Here is an 18,435-nt window from a genome sequence, read left to right as displayed (position 1 = left end):
TGATCTTTTGTTGAGACACTGCCATTTGAAAAACAGCCACCTCTTCTAGTCTTTATAGACTGGCTTCATGTAGGGGAAGACTTTCACCAGTCAGCCCACTAGAGATTCTGGGACCTCTCAGAATTTCTCTGGGACGTGTCTTCTCTGGGCTTGTGCGTGTGATTTCCCAGTCAAATAGGCTTGCCCCCATTTCTTCTCACGAGCCTGTCCTCTCTCTTTCCCTGGTGTCTGAGATACTGCAGTCTCCCTGATGCTGCAGCATCTTGACGCCTCACTTTGTTCTCAGTGGCCCCCAACCTGGCAAGCAACTATGCCACCAGTTCTCATCAGCACTCTTAGTCAAGTGAGACAGAATATTCCCTCAAGGAGCCCCACAAAAACTTTGGGCCTATGTTCCACTCTTCTCTTTTCTTCCTGCAGGAGAAGCTGGGCATTGGGAGTTTTCTCCCAACTGTGCCATGCTATGGGGGGGGAAAGCTAGGGCAGGCAAAATGCAACAAGCTTTTCTACCTGCTTCAATGTGGCTCTCTTGGCTTTGTATTAGCCTGGGTGCTGCAGCCTCTTAACTGGTTTCTGGAAGTCTGACAAAGGCAATTTGGTCTGTATGTTGTTAAGTTGGTGTCTCTATGGGGCAACAAGGGCCTGGGTCTTCCTATTCTGATATCTTGCTGATATCCCACCCTCTCAAGCTCTATTTTTAAATGTAATACACTATACTCCTTTGAACCGAGAACTGATTTTTCTGACTTTGCTGCAACTGAAAATTTACTTAACCATTTCAATTGCAAATAAGTGATTGAATTGGGATATTGTCATTCAGCTTCACAGTGGTCATGAGAAGTCATTATCTTAATACTAAAGATACACTAAGAAAAATCCAAGGGGACAAAGCGTATAGTCCTATGTCTGTGTTGTTGTTGCTGCTGCTGTTTTACAGTCATTTAGACTGTGAGCACAGACTCCGTAGTCAGACTTCCTGGGCTTTTATCCAAGCTCTACCACTTACTAGCCGAATGTCCTTGAGCAGGTCATGTAATCTCTCCTGCCACAGCTTCCTCATCTATAAAAAGGGAAGAACAAAATTACCTACCTTATAGGGTTGAGGATTAAATTATATGCTTAGAAAAGTACCTGACAGAGGGTAAATACTTGTTATTGTTGTTCCTACTATTGTTTTGATTCACACAGAAAAAAATCATTACCTGAGAAAATGAATTTAAAATTGATTTTTAACTTGGGGAGAAAAAAATGAGAATTTATGAAATCCACTGTTGTTCTTTTCTCATGAAATCTTCGTTTCCATTCATATTAACAGAAGGAATAATAGTATAAATAGAATAGTAAAGCAGCTGTGAATACCCAATTATATTTTATTTAAGCTAATCTTGAAGTTAGTTTATTTGGCTTAGTATAGGTCAGTGGAATGGATTAGCCAAACACGATGTGTGGCAGGGAAGGAAGTGGATGGGTCAGATGGTGTGAAACACTGGTTGCAAATTGGCAGATGTTAATAACTGTTGACATCCATTGGGTGTTCAGTCACTGCCCTAAGCACTTCACTTGTAGTTACTCTTTCAAGTCTGACAACACATTCAGGAGTAGATATTAGTATTATCTCCATTCTGAGGTGAAGAAACTGAGGCCCTGAGTGGGTAAACAACTTGCCCAAGATCATACAACTAGTCATTGGCAGAATCAGAATAATCCACGCATGTATCATTGAGAATTAACTTTACATGGTGAAGAAAATAAGAATGTCATTAATTATCATAGAATCTTAATTTGAAGGAATTTACATGTAATCTCTTTGAATCACTAGGATATTGGTGCCAATTTGACATCAGATGATATTTTTCTTAAAGTTCAAGTACATAAATAACTGTATGTGTAAAATTAATGCAGAACTATTTCAAAGAGTGTTTTTTTTACATGGTATGATTTTTTCCCCCAGAACTCAGTTAATATTGTCAAGATAACTAGCCATTTTTCTGGAAATTGAGGTACATAGTCCTACTTCTTAAATTAGTCTCTCCTTTGAATTGATGTGTTACTAGTAATTTATCATTTGAATGATATGATCTATCTCTTGTAAGAGTCCCTGTAATTGTTTCTTAAGAGTCTTAACTTTGTGTGTGTTGTTCTCAACTGGGGACAATCCCCTCACCCAGGGAATACCAGGCAGTATCTGGAGACATTTTTGATCGTCACAACTTGGAGGAGAGTGAGGTGCTACTGGCATTTAGTGGGTTGAGGCCAGAGATGCTGCTAAACCTCCTACAGTGCACAGTAAGCAAAGAATGTTAATAGTATCAAGGTTGAGAAACCCTGGTGTGTGTGTGTGTGTGTGTGTGTGTGTGTATCAATGTCATTCTAAAACATAGGGATACAAAAAGAAATTAATTTTTAGATGGTACTTTGTTATCAAATGCTAATGTTTATTCTTTATCATTCAGTTATAATTGATCACTTCCAAACAACTGTCACTTGATAAGATTCTATAAATGTGTATTGAGCACTTCTTCTTTGCCAGGCACCATGCTAGACACTAGAGGTAGACACCATTCCTGCCATCATGAATCTTAGTATATCCTTCTAAAGGGACCTGAACATTAAGTTTTGTATCAGCCTAGATTAGACTATTTCACAGTATGATATTGTCCCAAAAAAGACGAAAGGAAATTGGCTGTTGACTTTCTCAACTCAAGATAGAAATATAAAAGTAAATTAAATGAAAATAAATGGAATCAATGAAACTGGTCATTGTTGGCTTGAGTAAGTTGATGGAAAGTGTTGGCGATGTCAAACCACTGATTTTTCTTCTGTCCTTTAGGGAGTAAAGTTTCACAGATACCATTGCTCTTACTAAAAGGAGCTGTCTCTTAGGACATAGTGAAAATGACATTTGGAATTTTTAAAATGGTCTCTTCTAGTCCTACTCTTTCTGTTTAGTGACACTGTTAGTGTTATGCATAATCTAGCAGAGCTACCTTTATGCAGGAATGAAATGAGTACAGCCACGTAAGAGCACTCAAAATATTTATCCCCATTATGCCTGAAATTGCAGCACTTGAGAATAATTCCTTTGGGTAGGCATTATGTCTTCAAGAGTTTTGTATTAAAATGCAGATACTCCAGAGAGAAAAAGAGAGAGAATATAACAAAAAGTAAAGTTTGTGAAAGATTTTATTTTAAATTTTCCTACTTTGGGGATTTAGAAAAGATACTAACTTGGAAAAATCCGAGGGGAGAAAAGCAGATTACAAGTTACAAAATAGCAGGTACAATGTAAGATACGTATTATACACTTCGTGTATAATATGTGACATATAATACACTCTCAGTGGTGTGATTGTAGGGGATTTTTATTATTTACTTGCTCATACACACACATATTTTGTTTCTTTTCCAGTTAACGTGTCCTATTTATGTCAGTTTTTTATAAAGTTAATTATTTAGGTCAAAAAGAAAGCACTGAGTCCTCAGGTAGGTTTAAGTTCAAACTACACAAAGTGTTCTGGAGATCTGGAGGGGGTGGGGCACATTTGGGCACAAGAGAACATGTGCAGTCCACGAAGGACCTGGGATGGAATCGCAGAGCTCTAACTCTTGACACAGCTCCTGTCGAAGTTGAGCATGTTTCCACTGAGCGGGCCATTGAGCTTACACAGGATATAACGCACCCTGGAGACGACGGTGTGACTTTGTCTTGGGTCGGGAAGGGATGAGAATATTTCCTTGGCAGTTTACAGTTACATTCTGCTCAGCGTGAGCTGTAAAGACACAAGCCCTTTTTCAAAATCTGTGACACACTGACAAGATTTCATGCTCAACATAAGCAACCAAACCAAATGCACAGACTTGTGCCAAACAGTCTGCCACCGTCCTCAAAGGAAGGCTACAGACAGACACACTTCTAACTAAACCACCACATCTAATGACTGAGAATTCTGCTAATGACATACTTGATTCAAAGAAATGCAATATCAGAACTTCAGAATATAGAAGTGTTTAAGTTACAGCCAGTGTTTGCAGGTTAACAGCTTGTAAAATACTCTGAAATCAACAGTGAAGATTGTTCTCTGTTGCAGTGTGATTATGTGCAATGTTTCCCTTCGTTTCACCAAGCATATGTTGAGTACCTGCTGTGTTTCATCTGTGCTAAGTTTGAAGCTAGAAAGATGAATAAGCTATGATCTGTGCACACAGGGCTTAGAGTTCAGTGAGGGGCACCAGCCCGTATGGTGTGTGTATGATGCCATGGAGCACAGAGGAGGGATGCTGGGGGCATGGGGGTGCTGGGAAGGTTTGGGAGGAGATGATGCTGGAACCGAGCCTTGTCAGACAGACAGGGTGGAAAGGAAGGAAGTTTCGAACTGACATAAAAGCACAGAGACATGCAAGAGCCCAGAGTTTTAAAAATCTGCAAATAGGGGCTGGCCGGTGGCGTAGTGGTTAAGTGAGCACACTCTATTTCGGTGGTGCGGGGTTCACAGGTTTGGATCCCAGGCACGCACCGATGCACCACTTGTAAAGCCATGCTGTGGCGGCGTCCCATATAAAGTAGAGGAAGATGGGCACTGATGTTAGCCCAGGGCCAATCTTCCTCAGCAAAAAAAGAGGAAGATTAGCATCGGATGTTACCTCAGGGCTAATCTTCCTCACACACACACACACACAAGAAAACGGCAAGTAGTTCCAAAAGATTGAATTGTACTTCCACTTCTGGCCAAGATGGAGTAACATGGACTGGGTTTACCCTCCCATCAGAAACAACTTAAAAAACAGGCACAATGTAGAAAACTCTTGTTTTCAGACCCTGCACACCAGGCAGTGAGGACAGTGACCCCTGAGAGAGGGGAAACCAATGAGGGGAGCCCTGTGGTCATCCTAGCTCACTGCCTGGAGAGAGTCTCCAGGGTGCAGCTTAGAGAGTGGGAGCCCATGTGGAGCCTGAGTGTCCAGGGAGGCCATGGCATTTCAGTTCTCAGGAAGAGAAGCAGGGAGGGGAGCGCTGCACAGGGAGAGAACTCCAGAGACCCGCAGAGGCCCCCAGAGTCTTCAGGGGAGTACTGATCACCTGAGGGTGGGGGAGCTACCCGAGGCTCAAGAAAGAACCGTTGGATAGGAGCAGAGGGAACAGTCCTTGAATGAAAAACCTGGTAATTCACAGGGCATCAGATAGAGTATTTAAAGAACATTGCTTCAGTAGTGTGGCAAAATTAGCTCTAGAATAAAGGCCACTCTCATCCTGCCTATCAAAGCTTAAAAGAAGCTTCAAAAAGATGACACTGTTTCCAAGTTTTTTTAACTGCTTCCCAGAATAAAGCTCAAGAAAATATTTATAGGAATAGAAAAATATCCAGCACCTAAGAAGGTAAAATTCACAATGTCTGGTATCCAGTGAAAAATGACAAGGTGTGCAAACACGCAGAAAAATACGATGAATAATGAGGAGAAAAATCAGTCAATAGAAACATACCCAGAAATGACACAGACATTAAATTAGACAAAGATAGAATTAGTAGATAAAGACATTAAACAGTTATTATAACTATATTCCATTTCTTTAAGAATCTAAAGGAAAGATTGAGCATATTAAGTAGAGAAATGGAAGACATTAATAAACAAACTGAACTTGTGGACATGAAAAATACAATATCTATGGTGAAAAATATACTGGATGGGATTAACAGCAGATTAGACACAATAGAAGAAAAGAATAGTAAAGTTGAATGTGTAGCAATAGAAACTATCCAAAATGAAACACACAGAGAACAAAAGTTTAAAGCAAAATGAGCAGAGCGTCAGTGAGCTATGGGACTTCAAGTTGCTTACACTGTAACCCTGTACCTGAGGCCAAAGCTGATTGATTTATAGGTGGACACCTTGACCATGGCTGGGCCCGTGACTTTCTTCCTTGGGACTGTGAATTTAGGACCCAGAGAGAATCAAGCCAGTGTCACTCTGTGTGACTGAAGCAGGAACACAGAAATCTTCATTGTTTCCCACCAGGTAGACTGAGAAGCAGAAGAAGTTAGTCTATAACAATGGGAGGAAAGAAACAGACATATAGAGGAAAGTAGAGGTGTGATATGGAGGGAGAAATCATGGAGTTTTCCAGGTCCTGATTCCAGTTGCTTCTGAGCTTAGTTGTACCCCTGTCCTGTTCAGCTTCTTCTTAGATTCCATGAAATATGGTTTTTTGTCATATATAATGAAAAAGCCCTTAAATTATATAGAGGTGATGAATTTGATTTTGGACTCATGATGGGAGTGTTTATGGGATATCAACATGGTAATGTCCAATAGGCAGGTGAACAGACCTCTCTGAAGTTCAGAGAACAAGTATGCACCCCAAATTTACATTTTTATTCTATCCATCTATAGAATAAATAGACTCCCTAAATCTGTAGGAGTATATGAAATTGACAATGGAGAAGATATAGAGGGAAACAAAAATAAAGCCAAGGATGGGACCTGGAAAACAACCACATTAAAGAGGCAAAAAGTGTATCCAGAGAAAGACTGAGAAGGAACATTTATCAAGGTAGGATGAGAGCATAAAGTTGAGGAAATCAAAAGAAGGCAGAATCTAAAGAAAAGGGAAATTGATAATATTGTCAAATTCCTAAAGGACCTAAGACATTCCTAAGCTTTGATTGGCAACCAACAACTTCCTATATTTCTAACCTTACTTCCTTTTTTCTGCCCATATTTACCATACTTGAGTTTATATTTCCGTTTCTCATCTCAACGTGCTAAGATAACCCATAGTTATTCATCTCTTTAGGATAGTTTGACTTTGGCAATCTTAACCCTACATTATTTACAATACCTGACAAGGATCCGATCAAAGCAGATCCACAGAGAAGAGCTGAGCCCTTCTCCCCAGAAAAACAATTGCATGCCAGTAGGATTGGGGGAGGCAAGGAAGGAGCTGGAGGAGAGCGTATGGTTTCCATAAGAGGAAATCAGACCTCATCAATCTATGAAAGCTCTTTTGGGAGGCATATATGCATATGGACAAAAGCCCATCAATGGTGTCTATTTAGATTTCCAAAAAGCCTTTCACAAAGTTCCACACAAAAGGCCATTTTAAAAATGGAGTTATCCTGGTATGATGGAGACTGGTGCAATGCACAAGGAAGTTGCTTAGAGACAAGAAACAATGGTTTAGGATAAAAGGGCACTTCTTGGAGGAAGAAGCGTGAACACGGGCATTCCCCTATGACTACCTTTGTTTAGTATTTTTATGACTTATTTGCAGGAGGGAAGGCACAATGAAAAGCCCAAGGATATGGGAATAAATTGATGTTAGTATGAGGCTATGTGAGAAGGCAGAAAATATTGAATTGTTCTTTATAGGGGCAAAAATAAAATATTGAACTTAGGGAAAAATAATCTCAAGTGTACTTAGAAGTTTCTTTACTCATTCATTCATTACACAGTTATTGAGGATCTACTATGTGGCCAGATATTGTGCTACAAGTTGGAGAGAAAATAATTGAGAAGGGGTGTCTCCCTGCTGTGAGAGAGCTTAAATGGAACAAGAAGATATTCCTGAATCTTGAGAAAAGTAAATTAAAGGTGAATAAAAAGATGTAGCTCACAGAACAGGAAACACATGGAGCTTAGTTTTCTAAGAGTTAAGCTAAGGTTGCATAATGTAAATATACTCAAAATATTTAGATAATTCCTAAAAGGCACTGATATGCTAGCTCTGTTAAGGGAAGCTAGAATATTTGGGGCTGCATCCATAATATCTCTATACATCAGGACCATTTTTTGTTGCAAGGGACAAAAACCCAATTCAAAACCAACTGAAAAAGAGGTAAGCCTGACTTCAGGCATAGCTGGGTGTGGAGAGGCAGGAGATGTCACGAGAGCTTGGTGTGGCTCCCTCGCTCTCCACCTCTCAGCTCTCTGTTATTCTGTGTTGGGTTCATTCTAAGAGTTTTTTCACAGGGAGTAAAGGCGGCTTACATATGGGTATGGAAGGTGGAAAAAATTCCAGTTTTCTGTGTTGCACAGCACCTGTGACCCTTTTTTTCCCAGTACCCACATCAATTCCTGAAAAAGGACAGTGAATGGCCCAGCCCTGAACCACTCACTGTGGCCAGAAAGTTGAAGTATCATTACTGGCCAGGCCAGGGACAGCACAGCTGCCAACCCGAAGAGCCAGGGCGAGGGGGAGCAGTCAGCCTCCCAGAACCACACAGACTGAGAATGAGGAGGAAGTCATTTCCCAAGTAGATGGTCGGCAGACAAGAAGTAAGAGAGAACAACTATCTGCTTCCTCTCTATAAGTCATCATAGACTGATTATGGTTGGGGGAGGAGCCTCTAAGATAATCCCCCTCTCATTCCTGCCTCCTGCTATTCACACCCCTGTATAATCCCCTCCCTTTCAAGGTGGGGGATTTAGTGACTCACTTCTAAAGAAAAGAATGTGGCAGAAGCATGGAACGTCACTTCTGAGATTGGGTTATAAAAGACTGGGCGTTCCAGGGGCCAGCCCCATGGCCTAGTGGTTAAGTTCAGTGCGCTCCGCTTTGGTGGCCTGGGTTCACAGGTTTGGATCCCAGGCGTGGACCTACACCACTCGTCAGCTATGCTGTGGCAGCATCCCAGATACAAAATAGAGGAAGATTGGCACAGATGTTAGCTCAGGGCCAATCTTCCTCAAGCGAAAAAAGAGGAAGATTAGTTCAGGGTGAATCTTCCTTGGCAAAAAAAAAAAAAAAAAAAAAAAGACTGCAGGTTCCATCTTGGATGCCCTCTTTCTAGCTCTCTCTTGGATTGTTCACTCTGGGGCAGCCAGCTACCATGCTGTGAGTCAGTCCTATGGAGAGGCCCAGCTAAATGAGCTTGGAAGTGGACTTTCTGAGACTGATAATAACCAGGTGTATGAGCTTGGAAGTGGATCCCCCCCACGCCAGTCTTTAGATGAGACTGCAGACCTGGCTGACAGCTCAACTGCAGCCCCATGAGAGAACTGGAGCCAGAGGCACCCAGCTAAGCTGTCCCCAGATTCCTGACCCACAGAAACTGAGAGATCATACATTTTTATCATTATAAGCCACTAAGCTTTGGGACAATTCGTTAAACGTCAATAAATAACTAATACACTGGGGTTGGTAAAATAAGGTAATATTTATGTTCTTATGTGCAAATGACCAAAAATAGGTAAATACATACAAGATCAGATAAACAAATCTGTTAAAATATCATATGTGATTCTGTCATGTTTGAATATTTTCTGTGTTGAATGTGAAGAAAATGAACTTTTCCCCCATAGATGAAACTATTGAGTATTATTTTTATCAATAAATAGACTGAATATATAGCAGCTGCATTGTATCTTATACAAATCTTAAATCAAGATACAGTAATTACAGCATTCTGTAGCTAGTTAAAGTCTAGACTACATTTTTTGGCTGTGTTCTGGACTGTTCCTCTAATTTTTTTGTGGTTCCAATGAGATTTTCAATTGTAATTGGAGGTTAAAAAGAATCATTTTGCCAAGTTTCCTTTGACTCCTTGTTTAAAAGATCTGACACGGATCACCATGAGGGAAAGGTCCGTATGAGGTCAACATGACTTTGTCTTTGAGATCTGTTTACATCTTCGTGTTGGTAGTTACCTAAGTACCTCTCCCTGATGAAAAGTCTAAAAAAATCTCAAGGGAAAAAGAAAGAGGACTGAGTCCAATATCAAAAGGATGTTTATTAAAGCCAATTTTCTTTAGCAGCAGCCTTGCAATAAAATAAAAGATATTTTTAAATGTATAAATTCATAAGCCTGGGTATAAACCTAGACTGATGTAGTTCCATAAAAATTATCAAGTTGTAACCTCTAAAAGCTAAGTAGGTAATAGAACTGTTGATTAACCTCAACTGAAGTGCTTATACCTGCTACTATATTCAGAAGTTAATAGCTACCCGGGGGCATTTTTAACTTACATGTGACGTTGAGTAGGGTTTTCCTCTGATGATCACCCTAGTATTTCAGAAAATTCTAATTAGCAACTAATTACCATTGCACCCTGTCATCACACAACCCTCATGTTGCTGCTGTAACTTTATTTCTTCAAAGAAGACAGAGGGAGGCTCCAACAAGTTCTGAAGCTGCTTTTGATAATTATATAGCACAGAGAACAACACTACCTTTGCTATTATTTCTGTAAGATATAACTGTCTCCAGACAACCAGTGCGCTCAATGTAGAGCCAAAACAATGTTGGTCTGCTTGTGTATTTGGGAGACCAGTGTCTCACAGTGAGCCTGTGTTATGTTTCCCACTGTCTCATAGGGAAGGTTATATGTCTCCAGGTTTTCTTGCAAGGCACTGGAAGCAGGGCCCTTTACTTGGGATTCATTGGAATTCAATGAATACTTAGAATTCATTACTCGTTACCAGTTAACTCATTTTATGGTGCAAATTTCTTCATCCTAACCAATTCTCACTCATGTGCATAGAAAATTCCATGTTTTAACATATAGTATTACATTTGGTTGAGTTTTTTTTTTCTTTTCCTTCCTTATATAACTTTCAACTACTGTGGAGGACTGTTTTGAAACTATTTAATTGTTGTTGTTGTTCAGTCCTCTGAAGCTTAATGAGGAAAGTTGTATGAATATACACATAGTAATGCAAACATACTCCCTTATTGCCTAGGTGCTAGGTAATGCCCAAAGTTATTGAGCCCAAGGAACTGAAGTCGTGTTTGTGATGATGGATGCTTTGCAGAGAGCCAAGTCTATAGAAGCTGGAGAAGAAACAGAACTGATGGTTCCATCTTCTCTTCCAGAGACAAGAACTTCAACACCCCAGCGCCCTGAGAGGTTTAGATCACCCTGGAGTTGTTGCAAAGCTAATCTAGTGCCATTATGTGGAAATGGAGGGATTCTGTGCACCACCACCCTGATTTCACATTGGAAAGCCAAGGGTTTTTTATTCCAACTCCAGACAATTCCACAGAGAAGTAGTTATTATGTATGATTATTTGCCTACTTAAACTACAAAAGTTTTCTATATATAATAGCAAAGAAAGAAACCATAAAGGAAAGACTGATAGATTTTGCTACAAAAAAGGGAAAACATTTCCAAGTAAAAAAAAAATACAGTAAATAAAATTAAAAGGCAAATGAAAATAATGGAAGGTATTGGCAAAATGTATGACAAAGGATTAGGGCTAATGTTTTTAATACACAGTTCTTTTTAATCTCTATAAATACAATTAAGTTTCTTTTTCTTTTCCTTTTCTGGGGATAGTGTCTAGAGGCATTCAAAATGGTCCAGCACTTGACATACTGTTGTAGGCTATCTTACAATACAGCTTCCAGCAATGCCAGGCTGTCCTGAGCCCCTGGTATTAGAATTGTCTATCTTTATACCAAGAAGGGAGGGACAACACCAGAATCCACATGTCGCGTGTGCCCAGGTCAGCTTCAAGGAGTTCATGCCGTGAGACCTAAAGTTCTTATGAGATTGTCTAAAACAAAAAAACATATCATCTGGGCCTGTGGTGCCTCCATGGTTGCTAAATATGTCTGTGACAGGATCAAGTATGCTTTTCTAAAGGAGGAACAGAAAATCATTGTGAAAGTGTCGACGGCACAAGCACAGTCAGAAAGCTAGATTTAAAAATGGAGATTTTTTTGAATAATAAAAATAAAAGCCTTCTAAAAATTTAAGTTTCTTCTGTTCCTACATTATGGGAAAATGGATGGGCATATTTTTCACCAAATTGGGAGATATATTTGGGGTGACCTGACTTAAAATATAGCCTATGTGTTGTACAAGAGGTCCATTTGGGAGGACCCTGGGGAAAACCAAGGGAGTTGGGCAGTGCTGCGTTAGAGCAGCTGGACCTGAGGCTCAAAGCAAGGCCCTTGGGAGTGTCCATTGGGTCAGACATACTAGCTGAAGTATCAATGGTATTAACACTGGCTAAAGCATAGAGTGTTGTGAGGACTCAATGAGATCATCCATGTAAAGTGCTGAACTCAATGCCTGGCACATTCACTCACTGATTCATTTACTCAGTAAATTTTTATTGAGTGACTGCTGTATACCAGGTGCTCTGTTGGGTGCTAGGGATATAGCAGTGATCAAAACAGACAGCCATCTCCACCCTCTTGGGGCTTACATTCTGCTTAGGTTCCTTTTTTTCTAAATTATCCAATTTGCTGGCATGTAATTGTTCATAGCAGTCTCTGATAATCCTGTGTATTTCTGTGATATCAGTTGTAATGCCTCCTTTTTAGTTTAAATTCTACCTATTTGAGTCTTGTCTCTTTTCTTGGTTAGTCTAGCTAAAGGTCTGTCTATTTTATCTTTTCAAAAAACCAACTCATATTTTTGGTGATCTTTTCTATTGTCTTTCTAGGATCTATTTCATTTATTTATCCTCTAATCTTTATTATTTCTTTCCTTCTGCTAACCTTTGGGTTCGTTTGTTCTCCTTTTTCTAGTTTTTATAGCTTCTTGAGGCATAAAGCTAGGTTGTTTGTTTGAGATTTCTTTTTTCTTAGTGTAGCCATTTGTCACTTTATACTTCCCTCTTAGAACTATTTTTGCTGCATCCCATACGTTTTTGTATGTTGTGTTTCCATTTTCTTTGACTCAAGGTATTTTTTGATATCTTCTTTAAACTATTGATCGTTCAGAAGTATGTTGTGTAATTTCCACATATTTGTGAATTTTCCAGTTTTCCTCCTGTTATTGTTTTCTCGTTTCACACCTTTGTGTTTGGAAAAGATAGCTGGGATGGTTTCAGTTTTTTAAAATTTGTTAAGATTTGTTTTGTGGCCCAACATTTTGTCTATCCTGGAGAATCATCCATGTGTAAGGAAGGAAAAGAAAAATGTGTATTGTGCTGCTCTTGGATGGGATGTTCTAGACAAGACTTGTGGTTCCTTTTGGTCAATAGTGTTTTTTCACTTCTGCTGTGTCCTCATTGATTTTCTGTCTCAATGATCTATCCATTGTTGATAGTGGGGGAATGAAGTCCCCTCCTACTATTTTATTACTCTCGATTTCTCCTCTCATTTCTGTTAATTTTTACTTTATATAGTCAGGTGCTCCGATGTTGAGTGCAGTATATTTACAGTTTTTATGTCCTCTTGATGAACTGCCCCTGTATCAATATATAGTGACCTCCTTGTCTCTGGTGAACAGATTTTGACTGAAAGATTATTTTGTCTGACATAAGTATAGCCACTCCTGCTCTCTTTTGGTTACCATTTGCATGTTATTTAGTTCAATTCCTTTATTATTACTCTATGTATGTCCTAAAAGCTAAAATCAGTCTTTCATATGTAGCACAATGTTATATCTTGTTTATTTTATCTGTTCAGCCATCCTGTGTCTTTGATTGGAGAATTTAATCCATTTACCATTAAAGTAGTTATTGGCGGGTTAGGACTTACTATTGCCCTTTTGTGTGTGTGTGTGTGTGTGTGTGTGTGTGTGTGTGTGTGTGTGTGAAGATCAGCCCTGAGTTGACATCTGCTGCCAATCCTCCTCTTTTTTACTGAGGAAGATTGGCCCTGGGCTAACATCCGTGCCATCTTCCTCTACTTTATGCGGGATGTCTGCCACAGCATGGCTTGATGAGCAGTGTGTAGGTCCACGCCCAGGATCTGAACCTGCTAACCCCGGGCCACCAGAAGCAGAGTACACGAACTTAACCACTACGCCACCAGGCCAGCTCCACTGTTGCTGTTTTTTGGATTTTCTGGTGGTTTTGTAGTTTCTTTCTTCCTCTCGCTGTTGTCTCTTGTGATTTGTTGATTTTTTTGTAGTTCTATGATTTGATTCTTTTCTCATCTATTGTGTATCTACTAGAGAATTTTTCTTTGTGGTTTCCATGAGGCTTATGTAAAATATCTCCTACCTATAGAAGTCCAACTTAAAGTGATAACAACTTGACTTTAATTGCATACAAATCTGTACACTTTTATTTCTCCCCTCATTCACATTTTATGCTATTGATGTCAGATTTTACATATTATTATATTGTGTATCCACTAACAAATTACTGTAGCTATAGTTATTTTAATATTTTTGCTTTTAACATTCATACCATAGTTAAAAGTGTTATGCACCATCATTACAGTGTTGGAATATCCTCAATTTAACTATATGTTACCTTTACCAGTTAGATTTATACTTTCATATGCTTTCATGTTGTTACTTAGTGTTTTTTCATTCAACTTGAAGAACTCCCTTGAGAATGTCTTGTAAGGCAGGTCTCGTATTGATGAAGTCCCTCAGCTTTTATTGGTCTGGGAATGTCTTCATCTTATCTTCATTTCCGAAGGACAGCTTTACTGAATAAGGTGTTCTTGATTTGCAGTGCTTTTCTTTCAGCACTTGGGATAGGTCATCCCACTCCCTCCTGGCCTGCAAGGTTTCTGCTGGGAAAACTACAACCCCTTTAAATGTGATGAGTCACTTCTCTCTTGCTGATTTCAAAATTCTTTTTGTTTTTGACTTATGACAATTTGATTATAATGTGTCTTGGGGTAATATTCATCATATTGAACTTGGTGGGGTCCTTTGAGCTTCAAGAACCTGAATATCTATATCCCTCGCAAGATTTAGGAACTTTTCAATCATTATTTCTTTAAATAAGCTTTCTGCCCATCTCGCTCTCTCTCTTCTCCCACTGGGACTTCCTAGTATGCGTATTCCTTCCCATGGTGGTGTCCCATAGATCTCATACACTTTTTCACTCTTTTTCATTATTTTTTCTTTTTGATCTCCTAACTGGATGACTTCAAATGATGTTTTTGAGTTTGCTTATTTTTTCTTCTGCATGATAAAATCTGCTGTTGAAGCTCTCTCGAATTTTTGGTGTTGTCATTATACTAGGATTTCTGTTTGATTCTTGTTTATGATTTCTATTTCTCTATTAATCACCTCATTTTGTTCATTCATTATTCTCCTGCATTTGTTTAGTTGTCTGTCTGTGTTCTCTTGCATCTTATTCAGCTTCTTTAAGATGACTATTTTGAATTTTTTGTCAGGCAGTTTGTAGATCTCCATTTCTTTGAGTTAGGTTACTGGAACTTTGTTACTTTTGATGGTGTCATGTTTTCCTGATTCTTTATGATCTGTGTAGCTCTGTACTGTTGTTAGTACATGTGAAGAAGCAAATACTTCTTCAAGCCTTACAGACTGGGTTCCACTGGTAAAAATCCTTCTCCTGTCAGGTCCATGGTCTGAAGGGTTTGCCTCCAAGGTCACAGTCAAGCCTACTGGAGATGGGTCATGTGGTTGTGGCTGGGTCCACAGTGGTGTCCATGATTTGTGGGCCTGTTACTAGGGGCTTGGGCAAGCTGAATCCTGTCTGGCCCCTCAGTGGATAGGACTGCATCCAGGACCTTGGTCAATAGGGCTGGCTGGGACAAAGGTCCACTTCAGGGTTCACATTTGAGTCTGCAGAAGGTGGACCTGTTTCCAGGTGTGTGGATGGTTAAATGGTAAATCTCTTGTCAGATTCCTGGGATGGCCCCACCAGGACACTAGGTGGATCCCTGGGTGGCAGGACTCGCCCAGTGCCACAGCTTAGAGGTGTTCTAAATAAGTCACAGGGCTCCTTCAGATCTGCAGCCAGATTGAGGTCTGCAGGTCCTCCTTAGAAGGCACAGATGGGGTGCCTCCTACCAGGTCCCTGGGTGGGCATGTCTGCTCCCTCACTGCTGCTGAGAGGGGCTGGAGCCACGTTACAGGACTGCTTCAGAACCCATGGTTGGACCTAGGTTAGTGGACCTGCCTCCAGGGGCACAGATGGGCGTGTCTCCCAGCAGGTCCCTGGACAGGCATAACTGCTACTGGAGTGTGGCTTGGATGGATGGGAGCCAGGTTACAGGGCTGATTCAAGATCCACTTTTGGAATGATGTCCGTGGGCCATCCTCTGGGGACATGGATGTGTGTGTCTCCCACTGGGTCTCTGTAGAAACTTGTCTATTCCTGGAACATGGCTGAGAGAAGCTGTAGCTTAGTCATAGGCCACTGCAGGGTCCACAGCAAGGACCAAGGCAGACAGGCCTGTTACCTAAGACACAGAGAGGCGTAACTCCCTCTGGGTCTCTTGGTGGTTGGTGCTGATGGCAGGACCAAAGCCAAATGGGGCTGTAGCCAATTCAACAAGGAAACGAGGCTTTTAGCATGGCTGCAGCCAGGGATATGGTCAGCAAGCCTGAGACCTGGCTGTGGGGTTGCCTTCTCAAAGAAAAGTCCCTCCCCGGTCTTGGGCTCCACCAGTGTTTCACAGCTGCCTACTTGGATCTCGAAGCTCCCAAAAAGGCACTTTTGTCCGTAGATGGCTGCCAAATTATTGTTCCTATGGGGAGACAAGAGGAGGAAACGTCCTATCCACTGTCTTGCTGTCATCCCCATAGGTATGATCCTTTCGGTTACTGTGAGGATTACATAAAACATCTTATAGTGATAACAATCTATTCTAAATGGATAACAACTTAACTTCAATTGCATACAAAAACATTACTCCCTTACATTTCCACCCCACACTTTATGTTATCACTTTCAAAATTACATATTTTTATATTTTGTATCTATTAACATAGTTTTATTGTTATAGTTACCCTCTGTGCTTTTACCTTTTAAATGGTATACGAGAATTTTAAGTGATTTTTGTTACCGTTATCACAGGATTCTGTATTTGTCTATATGTTTACCCTACCAGAGAGCTTTCTATTTTCATGTTTTCATTTCGCTTTCTAGTGTCCTTGTGTTTCAAGATGAAGGACTCTTTTACAATTCTCGTAAGGCAGTTCTGTTGGTGATGTTCTTCCTCAGGTTTGTTTATCTGGGGAGGTCTTTATCAAGCCTTCATTTTTGAAGGACAGTTCTGCTTGATATAGTATGCTTGGTTGGCAGGGTTTTTAAAATCTGACTGCACTTTGAATATATCATCCCACTCCCCTCTGGCAGGCCTGTAATGCTCCTGCTGAGAAATTGCAGATAGTTTTATAGGTCTTCGCTTGTATCTGATAGGCCCCTTTCATGCTGCTTTCAAGATTCTCTCTCGTCTGGGACCTTTGTCAGTTTGACTATAACGTGTTTAGCTGGGGCCTTTTAAGCTTCTTGAATTTGGATGTTCATTTCCTTCTTCAGATTTGGGAAGATTTCAGCCATTATTTCTGCAAAGAAGCTCTCTTCCCCTTTCTCTCTCTTTTCTCTTTCTGGGACTCCCATATGTGTATTGATCTGATTGATGAAGTTGCAAAAATCCCTTATGCTTTCTTCATTTTTCTTTATTCTTTTTGTTCCTGTGACTCAAGGATTTCAAATGACTTATCTTCAAGTTCACTGATTATTTCTTCTGCTTGATGAACTCTGGTGTCCAACCACACTTGTGAATTGTCCAACTCAGTTATTATATTGTTCAACACAAGAATTTTTTGAGGTCATTTTTATATTTCTTGTTGGATATTCTGATTTTGTTCATGAATCATTTTCTTGATTTAATTTGTGTCTTTCTATGTTCTGATGTAGCATGTTGAACTTCTTTAAGGCAATTATTTTGAATTTTCTGTCAGGCAATTCATAGATCCCTGTTTCTTTAGGATCAGTTTCTGGAGATTTATTTTATTACTTTAATTGGGCCTTTTCCTGCAGCCAAACCTGGACACAGTTCACAAGCAGAAGCCTTGTGCTCTCTTTAACAGTTGGGGGCAAAGGAGGGAATGTGGAATTGTAGGGTTTCCACTTCAGCTGTCTGTCTGTGCTGGCCCTTCATCCTTGGCAGGTTCCTAGGTGTGATTTATGGTCTCTGAGAGAGGGTGGGACAGAGCTTCAGGAGTGGGTTCTGGAGCCAGACTGCCTGCCAGACTTCCAAATCCTGGCCCCACCCATTAGAGCATTGTGACCATGCATAAACTCACTCATCATCTAGGAACCTTGCAAATAATTGTGCTACTTCAAAGAGGAAACAATACTACTTGGCAGATGGTAATCCTTTCTGATTCATTCATTCAAAGCTATTCACTCATTGAGCAAGCAATATGAGGATAAAGAGATGTCTCCATAGGACGTGCTGTGACAAGCTCACAGTCACTGGAGCCACAGACACAGACATGTAGACTCCAGAGGGTATGAAAAGATTATAGGAGAAACACAAATAATGAGGAAGGAGAGGCAGGGTGGTGGATGAGAGGCAGGAGGTAACTCAACTGCAGATGGGACATTTGGGCTGAGGTCAGTAGGATGGTAGGATTGCTACAGTTAGAGATGAGGAGACAGCCCCCACTGTGCAGATGAAGACAGGAAGGCAGGGCATGTTAGAAGAAGAGAGGGGATCTAATATGGTGGCCATGTAGTGGCCTTAGATGATCAGGGGCAGGGAGTGGGCACAAAGCAACAAGGCCAGATCGGCCCCTCTGTAAGAGGACCCATAAACTAA

The 18,435-nt window shown here is 40.4% G+C and overlaps 2 long non-coding RNA genes and 1 pseudogene across 3 annotated transcripts in view; 2 read left to right on the top strand and 1 right to left on the bottom strand.

Annotated features, from left to right (window-relative positions):
* Nucleotides 1-18,435, bottom strand: part of LOC131415226 (uncharacterized) — a 40,396-nt gene that overhangs the window by 10,848 nt on the left and 11,113 nt on the right. Inside the window, exon 3 of one of the 2 annotated variants that reach the window (XR_009222369.1) lies at nt 3,166-3,770. The exons of the other annotated variant lie outside the window; for it this stretch is intronic. This is a non-coding gene — a long non-coding RNA (uncharacterized LOC131415226). Of the gene's footprint in view, nt 1-3,165; nt 3,771-18,435 lie in introns of those variants that run through there. 2 annotated transcript variants of the gene reach the window in all.
* Nucleotides 1-18,435, top strand: part of LOC131415228 (uncharacterized) — a 48,797-nt gene that overhangs the window by 20,428 nt on the left and 9,934 nt on the right. The window lies entirely within an intron of this gene.
* On the top strand, nt 10,886-11,695 carry LOC131415221 (large ribosomal subunit protein eL34-like; annotated as a pseudogene).

The sequence above is a fragment of the Diceros bicornis genome, chromosome 16 (assembly GCF_020826845.1).
Source record: "Diceros bicornis minor isolate mBicDic1 chromosome 16, mDicBic1.mat.cur, whole genome shotgun sequence".
NCBI classification, from domain to species: domain Eukaryota; kingdom Metazoa; phylum Chordata; class Mammalia; order Perissodactyla; family Rhinocerotidae; genus Diceros; species Diceros bicornis.
The sequence above is the reverse complement of the archived record's forward strand: the minus strand, read 5'-3'. Positions and strand labels throughout refer to the sequence as shown.